The 15,743-nt window shown below is 43.9% G+C and overlaps 1 long non-coding RNA gene across 1 annotated transcript; it reads left to right on the top strand.

The window, feature by feature from the left end:
• Window positions 1-1,972: 1,972 nt before the first annotated feature.
• On the top strand, window positions 1,973-4,482 carry LOC124066881. Its single transcript, XR_006844655.1, has 3 exons — window positions 1,973-2,252; window positions 2,926-3,083; window positions 3,413-4,482. It is a non-coding gene; the product is annotated as an uncharacterized LOC124066881 (long non-coding RNA).
• The last annotated feature ends 11,261 nt before the right edge of the window (window positions 4,483-15,743 follow it).

The following is a 15,743-nucleotide window of genomic DNA, read 5'->3' as shown; positions in this document are numbered from 1 at the left end:
AACTTTTAAAAATGTAATTCAAAATTCAAAAATTAATTTAGTAAATGAATGTAAACATAGAATTTCCAGTATGATTACAAAGAAAAATAAAATCTTGAAAGTCAATTGAAAAATTATTGAGATGAAGTGAAATTAAACAAAGAGAAATATTTTGAAAATTAAGAAATCAATTATTTAAACACATAAACACACCTATTTAAAAATGTTATTTAATATAATTACATATAATTAAAGATGGTTAGAAAATATTAGCACATGAGACACAGCTGACAGTTTAAACTTTGGTCTTTTATTTTGTTTTCTGTCTTCCTGTCAGGAATCAAACTTTCAAATTAAAGTCTGTTCTGTCACGCTTCAGGTTGCCTGTCAAAATAAAAGCCCTGCATGTCATGTTCAGGCCTGAGAGTACCACTGATCTCAGATCTCAGATCAGTTTCAGTGTTTGTTCACCTGCAGAGTGAGAAGGAAAAACTGAAGGTCTTTCATTCCCTCATCATGTGACCACACACACACACACACACACACACACACACACACACACAGAGTCCATCTGGAACATCTGCAGACGTTAAAGGTGCAGAAACTGAGGAGGTTCATGTGAGGCTGATAGAAAGCTGCTGAGTCATCTGTCAACACACAGCTGAATCTCAGGTGTTCAGTCAGCAGAATCTCAGGTAAACTCTCCACACTGACTCACCTGGTGACTGAGCTGAAGAGTGACACAGCAGGATGAGAGCTGCAACACTTTGTTTAATATTTACTCTGTTAAGATTTTATTTATTAAAACTTTGTGGCGTCAACGTTGTAAAAAAAGTAATAAAAAGATACTCAGTAAACTGGTGGACGTCCTCCTGTGTCCTCCTGAATGTCTTTTGTCAGCTGATGCTTCTGTTTATTCTCAGGACTGTGGATGTTTGCCACCTCTGGGCTCCTGTACTCATAGCAGGTGTTAAATGTGCTCCCATGAGCCCTGTCATCACCTGGTCATGTGACTCCATCACCTCCTGCACAGGTGGATGATAATCTGTGATGGAGACGTTTGGATTACCTTAATCTGTGTTTTGGGTTGGTGCGTGGGGAGCATTATGGAGCTGCTGGGGGCTTTAAAGGGGGATTACACTAATCACAGTATAAGTATTCCCATTAGGCTCAGACCAGGGGGTCCACATCTGTCTGAACCCCAACAAGCTGCAGATGGACATGAAATCTGTCACATTACCAGATTAGAATCAGAGGGATAAAATGTCCTCTCATTACAGAGGACGTTTCAGGTGTGTCCTCCTCTATGATGTGACAAAGCTCTCAGCCAGTCACTCCAGGTGTGATGTGAGTGTGTCATGCAGCTTCTGTACAGTCCAGATTAAAACGTGGCCCCTCATAGTGCTTTCGTTCTGCAGGTTACTGTAACCTCAGCTCGGAGAGGTTTAAAGTCTTCATGTCTTATGTGTTCCTTGTTCAAATCAAAGACAGAATAAAGAATCGCTTTCTGTCTCCTCTGAGACACTTTGACCCCTTCAGGACGCACTCTGAACAGCATAAAATACAAGAGTAAAGCACATTTCTGCTGTTTGATGGTGGACAGGAAACATGATGATGTCACCATGAGACTGACCTTTGACCTTTGGTCCTCATCATTTTATCTGCTGCTGCTCGAGTTCCTCTGATCTGATCCGAGACCTGCAGCAGACCTGGGTAGATATAACACGGAGCTGGTTCTGGTTCTGGATCAGACCTGACTGTTTGTTTGAAAAGACTAAACCAGAGAATGTTTTGTTTTTCGTGCTGAGTCCTCCAAACACTGAGAGACTGATGGTGTGTTCACTGTTGTCTGGTTTTCTCTGTTTCACTGTCCTTCTTCTGCACACAGACACACACACACACACACACACTCCTCTGCAGGCTGGATTAGAGAGGAGGAATAAGACTCTCCTCCTCCTCCCACTCATCCCCATCTCATCACAGCTTCCTGCTCAATCTACCTGACAGTCTTTTCACAGGTACAAACTAATCCTCCCCTCGGGCTCGCGCTGAGCCGCTCACGCTAATCGAAAGTCAAACCGTTTCTGCTTCTCATTTAAAGACTCGACACTGTTTCGCTTCCTTTTTCTTGGACAAAGAATTCCATCCTCGCTCGGCGACGATGAAGGTCAGAGTGTGGACACGAAGGTCCAGTCCATCACTGAGGAAGGTGTCCTGTAAACCTGACGGTCTTTTGTCGGATTAACAGTGAAGAGTGTTTTCCTGTCAGTCAGGTAGGAGGATGAACTGGCATCTGAACAGAGACTCTCTTTTATTTCGCTGCTGCAGGTTTACAGCTTACAGTCAGCCGGCTTTAAAGAATCGACTTCCTCATGATGTTCTTTTAGCAGTCAGACATCTGCTGTATTGATTTCGGATCTTACTGACACTTTTCATACACTTTATTGTAATGAAACATCTGATGGTGCTTTCAGACAACATGTGATTGGCCAGCAGCTCCACCGCTGCTGCAACCTGCAGGCTGCTGCTGTAAAGTGACTGAAAACTTAGCATGTTAGCCTAGCAGAGTGGCTGCAGGAAATGCTCAGCAATACGAGCTAAGTGACAACCTCCTGAGTCCACATAAATTCATCACAGTGAGCGCACAAAAAACAAAACTTATTTTAGTATACGGACTTTGTGATGGTTTCATGCACTGCACACATGTAAATACCCGTATTTTTAGATTCATACTTATCTTGTTGTTTATCCTATTTTCCTATTCATCTTTCACCTTCTTCTTCTTTCATCAAGAAAATCTGACTGATCAGTGATGAGAACAAACAATGTTAGTATGCTAACATGCCAAATTAAGATTCTAAATATGCTTGCTAAATGTTAGCATGTTAGCATTGTGATTGTGAGCGTGGTAACATGCAGATGTTTTTGCATCTGGAAACCTCACAGCCGCTGGCGAGTCTGCGGACTCTCAGTCTGGTTGTCTGATTGGAGGGATCAGGCAGGTTTCTGTCTGTCTGACAGATGGAGTCCCTCAAGGACGAGTGCTTGGCCCCCTCCTGTTGTCCACCTACAGGCTACAGGCCACGTCATCATGCAGCAGCACAGTGAGTCTCACTGTGTTTGACACGTGATGTTTCCCCATGCTTTTCATAATGTTCCCGTCTCTTTCATCTGTTCATACACGGACATTTAAACTGTGTTGAAGACGGTTTAAACTCTGCAGCTGTCCTCTCAAGCCACCTCACCTCAGAGGAGACTCAATATCATGTCTGTTCCTCTTCATTCCTACACAGTCATTGTGTTCAACTATCAGTCCTAACATTCACTTCCTGCTGCTGTTCCACTGTCAGATAAAAGCCTCCACCTCCCTCCACCCTGACACTTTACTGTACACTAATCACCCAACACTCACATCCTCCTGTTTCCTCCTCAGGTATCGCAGCACCACTTCCTCCTCATCCTCCTCTTCCTCCTGCAGGACATCGTGGACTCGCACAGGACAGAGAGGACTGCTGTGGCATGACACGAAGACCATGACCTGTCACTCACATACTGACCTCCTGAACCGGTTCACCTACCTGCAGTCCAGACGCACAGAGATTTCCCAAAATTCACCAAAACTGGGCAAAAGATAGCTGAGAAAGGAAACCAGTGGTAGCAGCAAAGACATCTTTTCAAAATAAAATACATAAGATGTTTAACCTCTCACATTATTTTAGTCTCTGTGATTCTTCAAGAACCTGAAGGCTGTTTCCTCCCACTCCACTGGTGGGGAAAAAACTCACTCAAGTACAGTTTGGAGGTACTTGTACTTCCGTTTATTTCAATGTTCTGCTTCTGTTTGCGTTCCTCTTCTTCTCATGTATTTCTCAACAACAGAGATTCAATTATTTTCACATTGTGGTATTGTTGTGTTAATTTAAGTAAAAAATTCTCACCACTGTCCCACCCTGACCAACCAGAGGGCTCATGTGGAGTCACATGATGTGATGTCCATGCACAAAGACCCACAGATGCATGAGCCCACATGTCACTCGCCACATTCAGTCGCTGCTGTCAGACACAGGATGCTGTTTGTCTTTATCAGAGCTCCTGAAGGCATCACAACAACCAGCAGTAACCACCGCAGGGTTAAATATAACTGACTGCCTGTCACTCCAAACACCACAACGAGAGGACAGCGTCAGATACAGCAGCACAGTTCACATACATCCTGTGTGTCTCTTAACTGTGGAGGGCTCAATGAGACTGGAAGAAGCCTCAGAGGGGGGCTCCTCATTGTGGATGAAGTCAGATAGTTCAAACCATTTCCCGCTTTGAAGAAATGAATCAGCAGAAACTGCTCCACCACCAAGGACTGGAAACAAAGGGAAGCTGTTAGTGTAGCTCTGCGAGGCACAAATCCACGTCCCAACAACTCCTAATCCATCAGATTTGCATGTTGTATTTACATGAGTGAAAGTTCTTGGTCTCCAGGATGTATTTAGCCTAGCTTAGCACAAACATGAGGGGGGATGCGCTATAGTGGTGCTGCACTATAGCAGAATATGTTTCATCAACTTTTATTTAAACTGATATATTTACTAGGTTTATCCTGTTGTAATTTTACAGACAAAACATTTCCTCTTAGCTAAGAGTTGCCTTAGCATCTCGCTTGTTAGCTAACAGTATATTAAGTGTAAATCAGACAGACCTGGAGTTGTTTTGCTGGCGCGAGACTGACAGTCTTTGTCTTCTCATCTTCTGTGGGCAAACTGCTCATTCCCTTAAAACAGGGTCCTCCATCAGCAGGGGCAGTACAGGATGGTTCATGCTAAGCTAACACAGTGTGGGGTGCAGCTAACCTCTCAGGGCTTGACCTCTGCTTGTAAAACGTATTTTGTCCTCATAAATGAGCCTTCAGGAGCAGTAAAAGCTTCAGCTGGAGGATTAGTGAGGATCCTGGACTGTTTAAGCAGCTCACAGCCGTGTTTGAGTGCTGCTAAATCAAAACAGCAGCATGCAGTGTTTTATGAGGCAGCAATTCAGATCTGAGCCAGATCTGCTGCCTGTGTGAGACTCTCAACTGGATTGTTGCTAAAAATGAAGTTAAGGTCTAAAACAAGACTGAGTTAAGTTATCTGATACTAATGATGGCATTTAACCCATCCTAAGTACCAAGTGCACAGCTGGGACTGGATCAGGACGTGGGACTGGATCAGGACGTGGGCCTGGATGAGGACGTGGGCCTGGATGAGGACGTGGACCTGGATCAGGACGTGGGCCTGGATGAGGACGTGGACCTGGATGAGGACGTGGGACTGGATCAGGACGTGGGCCTGGATGAGGACGTGGACCTGGATCAGGACGTGGGCCTGGATGAGGACGTGGACCTGGATCAGGACGTGGGACTGGACCAGGACTGAACCTCCGTGCTGCCATTTCAGTGCGATACATGAAAACTGACATATTTACTGAATTTATTCTTGTATTATTTCAAACATGAGATGAGACAGTAATATTCAGCATGTGGTCGTGATGTGATCTTGTTTGTGTTTCCTGTTAGCTTAGAGTTGTCTTTGGTGAGCGTCCTCTTTTTCATCCATATCATTCATCATTTCTCATTTGTACAAAACAAAGCCATGTTGTATTTGTGGTGAAATATGTCTAATGTGGATTACCGTTTCATTTTAATATTACTTTGGACAGTTTTCACATTTTCAACCTCCTAAAAAACTACCAGAGGACGAACACGAATGTGCAGAACAGACTCGTACGTCTCCTGCAGACTGTTGAGAACTCTCTGTCTCTCTGCAGATGAAGTCTGGTTGTTTGAAGGTGACAAACTGTGTAGTAAAGCCTCGGCAGAGTCTGTCCTCCTTCAGGGGGAGTCGCAGGAGTCGTAGGAGGTTCAGATTAAGGAGCAATCAGGGCTCAGGTGTTCCTCTGAGCCAAAGTAAACCTGATCTGGGAACAGCCAGGTCTGAGTGGGAGGCTCAATCCAGTTTATGGTCTCTGAGACTGTCACACAGTCACAGTTATTGTTTGTCAGCTCGACATCGGAGGACGGGCTGGGGGGGTCACGGCTGCCGGGTCCAGGTCCTGTTAGTCCAAACAAATAAACACTTCACTCAGAAGCACAAGTACTTGAAAACAGTTTCAGCCATCTCAACTGTTTGCAGTATTTTCATGCTGTAGTTCAGTCTGATGACTCCATTAACAAACTAAACGAACACGCGAGTTGTCACAGTCATAAAAAATCCCTTGAGATTAACTTTATTGATCCCTTGACTGGGGGACACAGAGAAGCTGTAAATCTGCCACCATCAGTCTGGATTTCATACCAGGAGTGTGAGATTTATGTTAAGTGTGTTTGTGTGCAGCTGAAGCATCAGATTGTTCAGATTGTGATCCTGATCCAGACTGGGATTCTGGACTGTATTAATAAAACTGACTTGACTTCATATCAGAATTGTAATAATTTCTGACTTTTCATATCAAAATCAAAAGTGTGGAAAGCCAGCGGGGACTCCTCACATCATCCTTCAGTGCACTGATGATGATGAAGATGATGATGCTACAGGATTTTAACCCTCACACAACCTTTCATCATACAAACATCCCGACGAGCTGGAAATCTGTTCTCCCTACCACCACAGGTCACTTGAACGCATCGTTAAAAGCAAAAGTACGGAGCAGTCAGTCCCATCGGCAGCTTTCATCTGAGGGACATCGTGGGGACCGGAGGAGGTGGTTTGATTGGTTCAGAGTGCGGTAACATGTCACCGTGTCTGTAATGTAGAAGAAGAGTCCAGCTGAGCTCTTCGTCTCTCCTCAGCAGGCTTCTGTCTCTGTCTGACGTCCAGGCGGTTTTTAGCCTCTCACTGTTTACGTAGGAACCAGAGTCGGGTCAGGATGTCCCGACAGCTTTGGGTTGGACCCCCACAACATGCTGTTTTAGGAGGTTTGTTCTGTAATCTGGACTCCCTCAGGACTGAAAGTGAACTAAGGCCGACACATACGGTGGAAGGCTTTGCAGATATTTGATCTGAACGATAAAAGAGTTAAAGAAACTTCTAAAGGCTTTTTTCATCAGGCGCCTGTGGTGGTTCTTTCTCTGCATAAAACATGTCCACCCACATGTTGGTATGAAAACACAGTCTGCTGGAGACAATGAGGACATCCTACGTGGTGTATAAGCCTGTCAGTCGTGTGGATGGATGAAGAATAAGAAGAGGGTGACGAGGCTGAAGACAAACGAAGTGCTCAGTGTGAGGCTGCAGGAAGTAGTTTCAGAAGAAGGTCCACTCCTCCTGTTTAAAGGCTGTCACACCAACAGGATCTGTGTTTTAATCTGTGTGTGGGAGGGACGGTCAGGGTGGCTTTTCTGCAGAGAACAGTCAGCACAGAGGTTCATTAAAGAGGATTAAAACACAAACACTCATTCATTAAACAAAACCAGTTTTACTGTTTGACCCAGTTTGAGGAAATTCACCCCGAATCACCATCTCTGCACCGACACCAAGGTGTGATAATGTGAGATCCTCGTACAGATAAATCATTTTTGTTCAGAAAGTTATTTTTGGTGGAACTGAGAGTCACATCAGTGACAATGAGTGAACGCTAACAGGTTTATGTCCAGGTGTTAACCGAGCTCCTCTTCACCCTGGACGAAGCAGTAACATCAGCAGAAGTTTAATCCACACGTCAGAAAGCAGCGAATTCTTCATGCTGAGCAGACACGACGTCCCTTGTCTGCAGGAGTGTGAGGAACGTTAGCTGCTAACTTAACGATAACCTTAAGCGTCAGTCAGATGATGAGCCACTTAAAGCTGATGCTGAAGGTGAGCTGCTATGTGGAAGGTCAGTGCAGGTTTATCGAGCTGTACACCTTTACATTCACCTTTTCTGTGTTGTGCTTTTCACACAAGCTGAGAAACAGTCTTTGTCTCAGCTGTAGTGTCTGTAACATTGCCACACTGTTGGATTTGGTTTCCTCTGAAAACAACATGGCAGACGACCTGAGCTGATGTTTATTTTACAGTGCAGTAGACGCCACTGACCCACAATCCCCTGCTGCTGCTGTGAAACTGGACCTGATGAGTGTGTGAGCTGACGTCCTTGAAGCCGTGTTGTGTTTGGACCGAGGAGTGTTTTTCTGGATTCAGACTCAGTGTGAGCCCTCATGATGATGATGATGATGATGTCACGGTGAGCCACGGCGTATTGGGAGGGGCTCTGATGAGGTCGTCTGTGTTATGATAAGTTGTGGGCGGGACCTCATTTGGTTCTGGTGTCAGACTGGTGATGAAGCAGAGAAACCTTCAGGAGGAAACCTGCAACCCAAACTCCGAGGCCTGTGAGGACACCACTCTGGGGCACCAGAGCTCCGGCAAAGTTGTGTTTGCAAAACTGTCTTTGAAAGTAAAATATCTGACTTCAGATCAGTCTGACCGTGTGTGTGTGTGTGTGTGTGTTCGGTAACTGAAGGTTAAACTGCAGAGTTCAGAGAGTCTCTGAAGTGATTCAAACGTGTTGTTGTCGTTGAGCCTGCAGCACATGCAGCAGGTGGGTCAAACAGCACCATATGGAGAGCACACACAGCCCTTCTGAGCATGTGCAGAACAACGCGCCTGCACACACACCACATTAAAAAACCTCTTCTCTTTATGTCAGCTGTTCAGGAGGACTCACCAAGTTACCACTGACACTAAAACCAGATCAGATCTTACACAAAAACTGGGCGGCACGGTGGTGCAGCTGTCACCTCATAGCAAGAGGGTTCCAGGTTCGAATCCCGGTCTGGGCCCTTCTATGTGGGGTTTGCATGTTCTCCCTGTGCCTGCGTGGGTTTTCTCCGGGTTCTCCGGCTTCCTCCCACAATACCAAAAACATGCATGTCAGGTTAATTGGCTACTCTACATTGCTCCTAGGTGTGAGTGTGAGAGTGTGTGGTTGGTCCAGGGTGAACCCCGCCTCTTGCGTAGTCAACTGGGACAGGCTGCAGCTCCCCCGCGACCCTGACGGGTAAGTGTATAGAAAATGGATTTATGAATGTTGCAAAAAGCAAGAACAACAAACGCTGAGAAGGAGCAGTCCAATTGGTCCCTCAGTGCAGAGACAAGTCCAGATCATGTTTGGCTTAGTTTAAAGTAGCACAAAGACTGGAAACAGATGGGAACTGTTAGCTTAGCACTTTCAGAGCTCCTCCTGGTGGTTGCTGCTGATCTGAAAGTTTAGAATTTATTATTTATTATTAAGTCAACTTTACCAAACACCATACTGATGTAAGTTTTATTATCTGAGGTGCAGGACAGAAACACATTTGATACATTCTGAAGGGTGCTGGATTTAAAAACAGAATGAAGAGACACTTTATTAGCCTAGCTTAGCACAAACACTGGCAGCAAGCTATGTCACAAGATAAAAATCCACCTTAAAAGAAGTCAATCAGCAGCAGGTCTGTCTGACATTTTGTTTCTTGTTAGCTAACAAGCTAGTCACAAGTCCACCCGGTAGTCAGCTGGATTGGAGCCAGGAGTCAAGAAGTGAACTCTAAGCTAATTGGATCAAACTTTATCTTTCTTATGATTCTGTGAATGTGTTTAGTGTCAGACCAGTAAAAAAACAGTAAAAACTTAAAATCCAAAACAAAACACAGTTCAGGGCATGTGAATTAATCTGAGGACGTTGACATGTCCTCACATCGCTGTACAAAGTCAGGTGGGAGTGGTGCATTGAGATGCTGTCAGGTAAACTCCTGAATCAAATGAACCTTTCAGGTAATTCTATGTTAAATGTGAGCCAGAAAACAAGCCTCGTTTCTGTTGATGAAAAGAACTTTCTGTGTGTGTGTGTGTGTGTGTGTGTGTGTGTTCATCTGAAGAGAAAACCCTCTAAAGTGGAGTTGAAAGGTTTTCACATGACAGCATCAATATGTGAACACACACACACAGTGTGTAAGGCTGTGAAGCTGTTTAAACACAGTGACATGGCAGCAGCAGGTGGTGCAGGCATGTAGCAGCAGCGCTCTTTGGCCTGATCCAGGATCTGCAGGCTGCACTTCAGCTCCCTCACATATGGTGCTGCTGCTGCCACTCACGCAACCTTTGAAGACACCGAATTAAGAGTTTGACTCGACCATCTGTGTGCTGCCTGCAGTCACTGCTCTGTCAACACACACGGTTTGTTCTCTTTATTGACTTCACCTGTTTGAAGCACAGTTTACCTTCCGCTCAGTTCTGCAAGAAGGCAACAGGAAATGTGTCACAACTTAGAGGCTTTCACAACCCAAACCAGTCAGCAGCTTCTCACAGGTGAGCTTTGGTAAACGAGGAAGTTCATCTGAGTGTTGTCTCGTTACAAAATGCCACAAGGTGTCCCAACAAGTACCTTCATGTGAATGTTCATATGATACAGTGAGAATCTGCTCTAATAAAACACATCAGATCTGCTGGGATTTACTTTGTTAGAAAGTCAGTTTGATATGTCCAGATGTATATGGACACCTGAATGTTACCCTCATATGCAATTAATTAAGCATGGAGTTACTTGAAAGGGAGTTACATATCATAAAACTCAAAGCCTGGATCATGTGATCCACTTACCCATCCTGGTTTTCATGGAGGCACTCTTTTCAAAGATGATGATTAATCCCACCCACAAAACTCTGATTGGGCAGTTGTGACGCCGAGGTCCTGAAGTTCAGCTGCAACAAGGTCGGTCACTACTGAGCTTTGTGAATTTCTTTCTGTTTCGTCCACGAGGCCCACCAGTCAATTATTATTGTTCTTCTTCCCTTCAGTAATGGCTATTTTACCAGAGAAAAAAAGCTGCTGAATTCAGACACTGTTTGTACAGAGGACATGAAAGACAGAGCAGTCCTCTCCGACGTCTGACTGCACTGAAGCTTTTGTAGCACGAGAGTCCAAACGTTTGAACGGTTGTGTATATTTGCTCATAGACTTTGTCCCCAATAGTATGTGGATAGCTTATCGTTACACTGTGGGGGGGAAACACTGCCTTTTAGCAGACAGAAACCTCAGACCAGACCCTGACCCGACTCCATCTGCCATGACCAGAGAGAGACAGAAAACTATAAATTTTAAGTTTAATTAATTTGAAATTAATGAAACTCATACCTTGACATTCACAAGAGATGCTTGGTTGTTTTGGGGTGCTCATGCGGCTTAATGACATCTTTGTGAGTTCAGAGGAAACCAGAACAAGTCAAAAGACGATCAGATCACTGAATTCACTGCTCATCCCAGTGAAGCGTGACTCAGTCTGACCCACTGCAGGGGGTTTGTGTCCTGATCAGTTACTGTCATTGATCGGTGGGCCTCATTGATGAAACAGAAAGAAATTCACAAAGCTCAGTAGTGAGCGACCTTGTTGCAGCTGAACTTCAGGACTTCGGCGTCACAACTGCCCAATCAGAGTTTTGTGGGTGGGATTAATCATCATCTTTGAAAAGAGCGCCTCCATGAAAACCAGGATGGATTAGTGAATCACATGATCACGCTGTACAGGGAAGAAACTACTAAATATAATAATGGAATAAATAAAGAATGAGATGAAAGAATAAAATAAATGTACCTGCAACATTTCTGTTAATCAAATTAAACATTACATTTCATTAAAACAACAATTCTCAACAATTCTCTGGCCATACCTTCTGTTCTGCTCCTAAATGTGTGTTTATAGATAGATAGATAGATAGATAGATAGATAGATAGATAGATAGATAGATAGATAGATAGATAGATAGATGCACTTCATCGATCCCAGGCTGGGAAATTGCAGTGCAGCAGCAGCAATACACACAACAGGCAAACAAAATGTTAAAAGTAGCAAAATAAAAAGTGGCATATATAAAATATATATACAAGGCAATATAAAAAAAAAGTATATATACAACAGTAAACAGTGTAATCTAGTGCTGGTTTTCTTTGTCTTCTGCTGTTATTTCGTTCTTATTAATACTGAATCCCTTTGGTTTTGGATCTCCTGAAGGCAGCTGAACAGACTGTGACCTGCCGTGACATCCAGTGGCTGTGAGTCCTGAGTTCTCCGGTCCTGGAAAACATTCATAACACTGATGTGTAATTTAGTTCTCTGAAACATATCGGCTGTTGTTCAAAACTGTGATCAGACAGACTCAGCAGCCCCTTGATTATATGTTAGCGAGGAGGAAAAACGTGTGGATACTTCAGGAATAATTTCAGAGTAAGTCTGGAAACTTGAAGCCTCCATCACCACTGGACCTTTAATTTAAATCTTTTTTTACTGCCACTCTCAGACTACAAACATGGCTACTGCCTTTCATTTCCTAGAGGAGAAGAAGAAAAGTAAAGGATCATCCTGAAGCCAGCATTTTCCCAGCATGCCTCAGTGCTGACCTCAGCTGTCAATGTGAGCTTTGTGTTTTATCAGAACGGGAAATCGTTTTTCTCTCTTCAATGGCAACAACTGTGGTGTGAAGAAGTGAGTTATTAACCTCAGAGTTCAACACTTCAGGCATGACAGCACTACTACATTACTGCGTACTTTACCACGTTAGACCAAGCTTCCACACATAACTCCATGCTTATTGTGATTATGGTTTCTCATATGTTACCACTTGCTAACCAAAATTAACGGCTAGTGGCAATCACTGCTAACATTAGCAGGCGTGCCTAACTAGCTACACCCACTGAGTGGAATATAAGCAAAACAACATGATGGGTCCAGGCTAATGTTTGGTTCCTAAAAGTAAGCGAGCCCCTCAGTCCATCGTCACCACAGACTTTGACAGTTCATCTCCTAGCCACCCCACCTCTCAGATGTCAATCAGCTGATGTCATGGGAAAGACCCTCTAAGAGACTTAAGGCATTCACAAACAGAGTGTGAGAGCGGATGATGTATTTCAGCCTGGAAGTTCATCTAATATTCATAAACGAATATTAGCATAAATACAATCAGCAGAAGTAAGAAGACAAACAAAAAAATCCAAAACAAATTACACCACAATTGCGTGACTTCAGCATCACTAAACCTATTAAGTTCCTATACTGCACACCCTCTAATAAGTAAAAGAGTGTTTGTGTTCGGTGTGATGATGTTTAAATGTCAACCTTTGCAGTCTCATCAGCCACTTGTTAGCTTTCTTATGGCACGTAAAAGCTTCAACATTCTCCAGTGACACTTTTTATGTTGTTGAATAAATACATGACAATCTTGTGAGAAATCTACAAACACTTTATTTTAGACAAGAAAAACCCATTCAGAAAACCAACTGCCTTTGAGACAAGGGAATCAGAAGTGCAGTCCTGGTAGTAAGACTGTCCAAAAACTGACATGGCAGGCTGACATGTTCAAACATCAGAGAGAGAGTTTAAATGTTGCGCCTGGATTGTGTTTAAATGAGTCTGGAAACTGAGGTTTTGTGACTGATGTTAACACCATCCATTAGTAAACTAGTTCATCATCTGCATATCTGAGCCAACAATATCTGTGTTAGAAAGTGAATCTTGTAATTTATGTTGAACATTTTGCTAACTTTATTTGCTGATTCAGGGTGTTGGGTGTGCTGGTGGTGGCAGAAGGTGAGCAAAGGCTTTTCCGTTGTGTCTCAGGCACGGAGTAAAACGGTGGAACAGGATGTAATTGAAATGAGCAGTCTGCAATGGCAGTAATTTGCTGAATGATTCAGGTGATTGGTGTGTTTTACAGTTTTGGAGTAGAGACCCACACACAGTTAATAGTCAATAGTCCACCAAAACGACTCTTCTGCAAGTGGTTTTCTGTGAGAAAGATAAAACTAGACCAAAATTGTAATCTTTAAAATATTGGTGATTGATGTAAACACAAAGCCCAAGAATGGTGACACCATAACAGTGTTTAGTGCTTACACAAGACAGAAGTTCACTTCATATTTTCACTTTAACTACAAAAATTGATGATGGTAACATTAAGTTACAGATCAGTGTCATGCTACCAGCATTATGCTATCAGCATGAATGGGTGTTGAAGTTAGGTTCAGTACCTGTTGTGGCTGCAATCAGATCCATCTCAGGTCAAGGTACTGACAATAACATACTGACCAAAGGAAACAAAAGTAAAACTTTATTCAGAATCAGAATTCCTTTATTTGGTGCTCCTTTATTACGAGCAGGACCAGTCTGCTAAATCAAACCAGCAAACTGGGCCAGAAGCAAACGCGACATTAGCCAGGCTATGCTAGCCAGGACATTTAAGAGACAACCTAAAAACAAAAACACAATAACTAACAAAACATATGTGGTATTAGCAGGACTAAAGGTCTATGTTCACATGGCATCAGTGGGACAAGGCTGTTACTTATTCAACACCAAGTTAAGCTAACATATGGCTTGCAGACCTAACCTCCCAACAATCCAACATCAGCTAACAGGCAGAAAAACTAACATGACATCAGCACAGCATAAGCTAGTGCTAAAGCTCAAAAACAGCTAACAGTAAGCTTCAGCTGGTCTCTTTCTGTTCTTTCATCCTTCCATTGGCTGTAGAACTAAAACTAATTTTCTAGCTTGTTTGTATCGCCTGACTCACAAAACCACACCTTCACTCTTTGGTCTGATCATAGATGTGAAAAGAGTGCTGAAAGGCTGCTGTTCTTTGAGCTAGACGCAGCACTGTGTTTGTGTGTGTTCAATGGGGAAATGATGTGAGTTAAATGGTGTTAAAGGTGAGTGAGTGAACAAGCGTCCTGACAGCTTTATGAGCTGAGGAGTGAAGTGAAGGAAGTGAAGCTGGCAGAAAGCCCAGACCCTGCAGGTAGCTACGCTAACACTGTGCTAACAGAGCCAAACACTTCACGTGCAGAGGGACCAGTGTGTGTGTGTTCACACTGTACTGGACACCGTGGAGTGTGTTCATGTGTGTTCATATTGCCTTCCCAGATTCCCGGCTCCGTACTGTAGTAGGGGCAACTCTGGTTTAATTTGGCTCTTGGCTGGTAACTAGCTGGTCCAGACAAACGTGGCAGAAAGGAGAGGAAAGGAGGGGGAGAGCCAACTTCAAACATGGTATCCTTTTATTGTCTTTTACAGGCAGAAGAGCTGCTCGATACAACTTGAAATTAAACAAGAATGGCACTTTTCTCTTAGTGCACAATAGTCACTCTCTCAGCTAGCAACAGTTGTGGCACATGTGAGGTGAGCTTGCCACGCCGCTGCTAGGAGACAACTTCCTGCAACAATCACCTACGTCACACACAAGGCCACCCCCTCCAAGGGAAAATCTGGGCCCATAACAGTATCGAAGAGTTTGTATGGTATCATCATACAGTGATATTTGGTTTGTAGTAATGGACTACACATAATCAGGATATTTGATGCTATAAAAGGGGGCCTAAGCGCCCTGAGTGACAGCTGAGCGCTGCTCCTAATTGACTCAGACAGGTGTGTGGGTGGGAAGTCGATACCACAGCTCCACCTCATGACCACTACAGCACAGACTCTGGCTCCAAATGATGTCACCAGAACAGGATGGCAGCACTTATATCAGAGACATTTGGGCTTCACTTTTGTGAAGCAGGAGGAAGCGAAGACGTGTCGGCCACCATTATTTGTGTCGAGGTTTGAATTTAAATCGTACAAAAGCAAGTGACTGCACTGCACGCTCTGGTGGAGCAGCCAATCACAGTGATTTCGGGGCCGAGCAACTAACTCGCCGAGCATAAGCACAGCGAGGCTGGAGACTGCAGCACTCTGCGTGGTGAACGATGGTTCAGGATTAAGCGGGTAAACACGTTCCATCAGTG

This window comes from Scatophagus argus, chromosome 11, assembly GCF_020382885.2.
Source record: "Scatophagus argus isolate fScaArg1 chromosome 11, fScaArg1.pri, whole genome shotgun sequence".
NCBI lineage: Eukaryota > Metazoa > Chordata > Actinopteri > Scatophagidae > Scatophagus > Scatophagus argus.
Note: the sequence above shows the minus strand (reverse complement) of the source record. Positions and strands in the feature narration are given on the sequence as shown.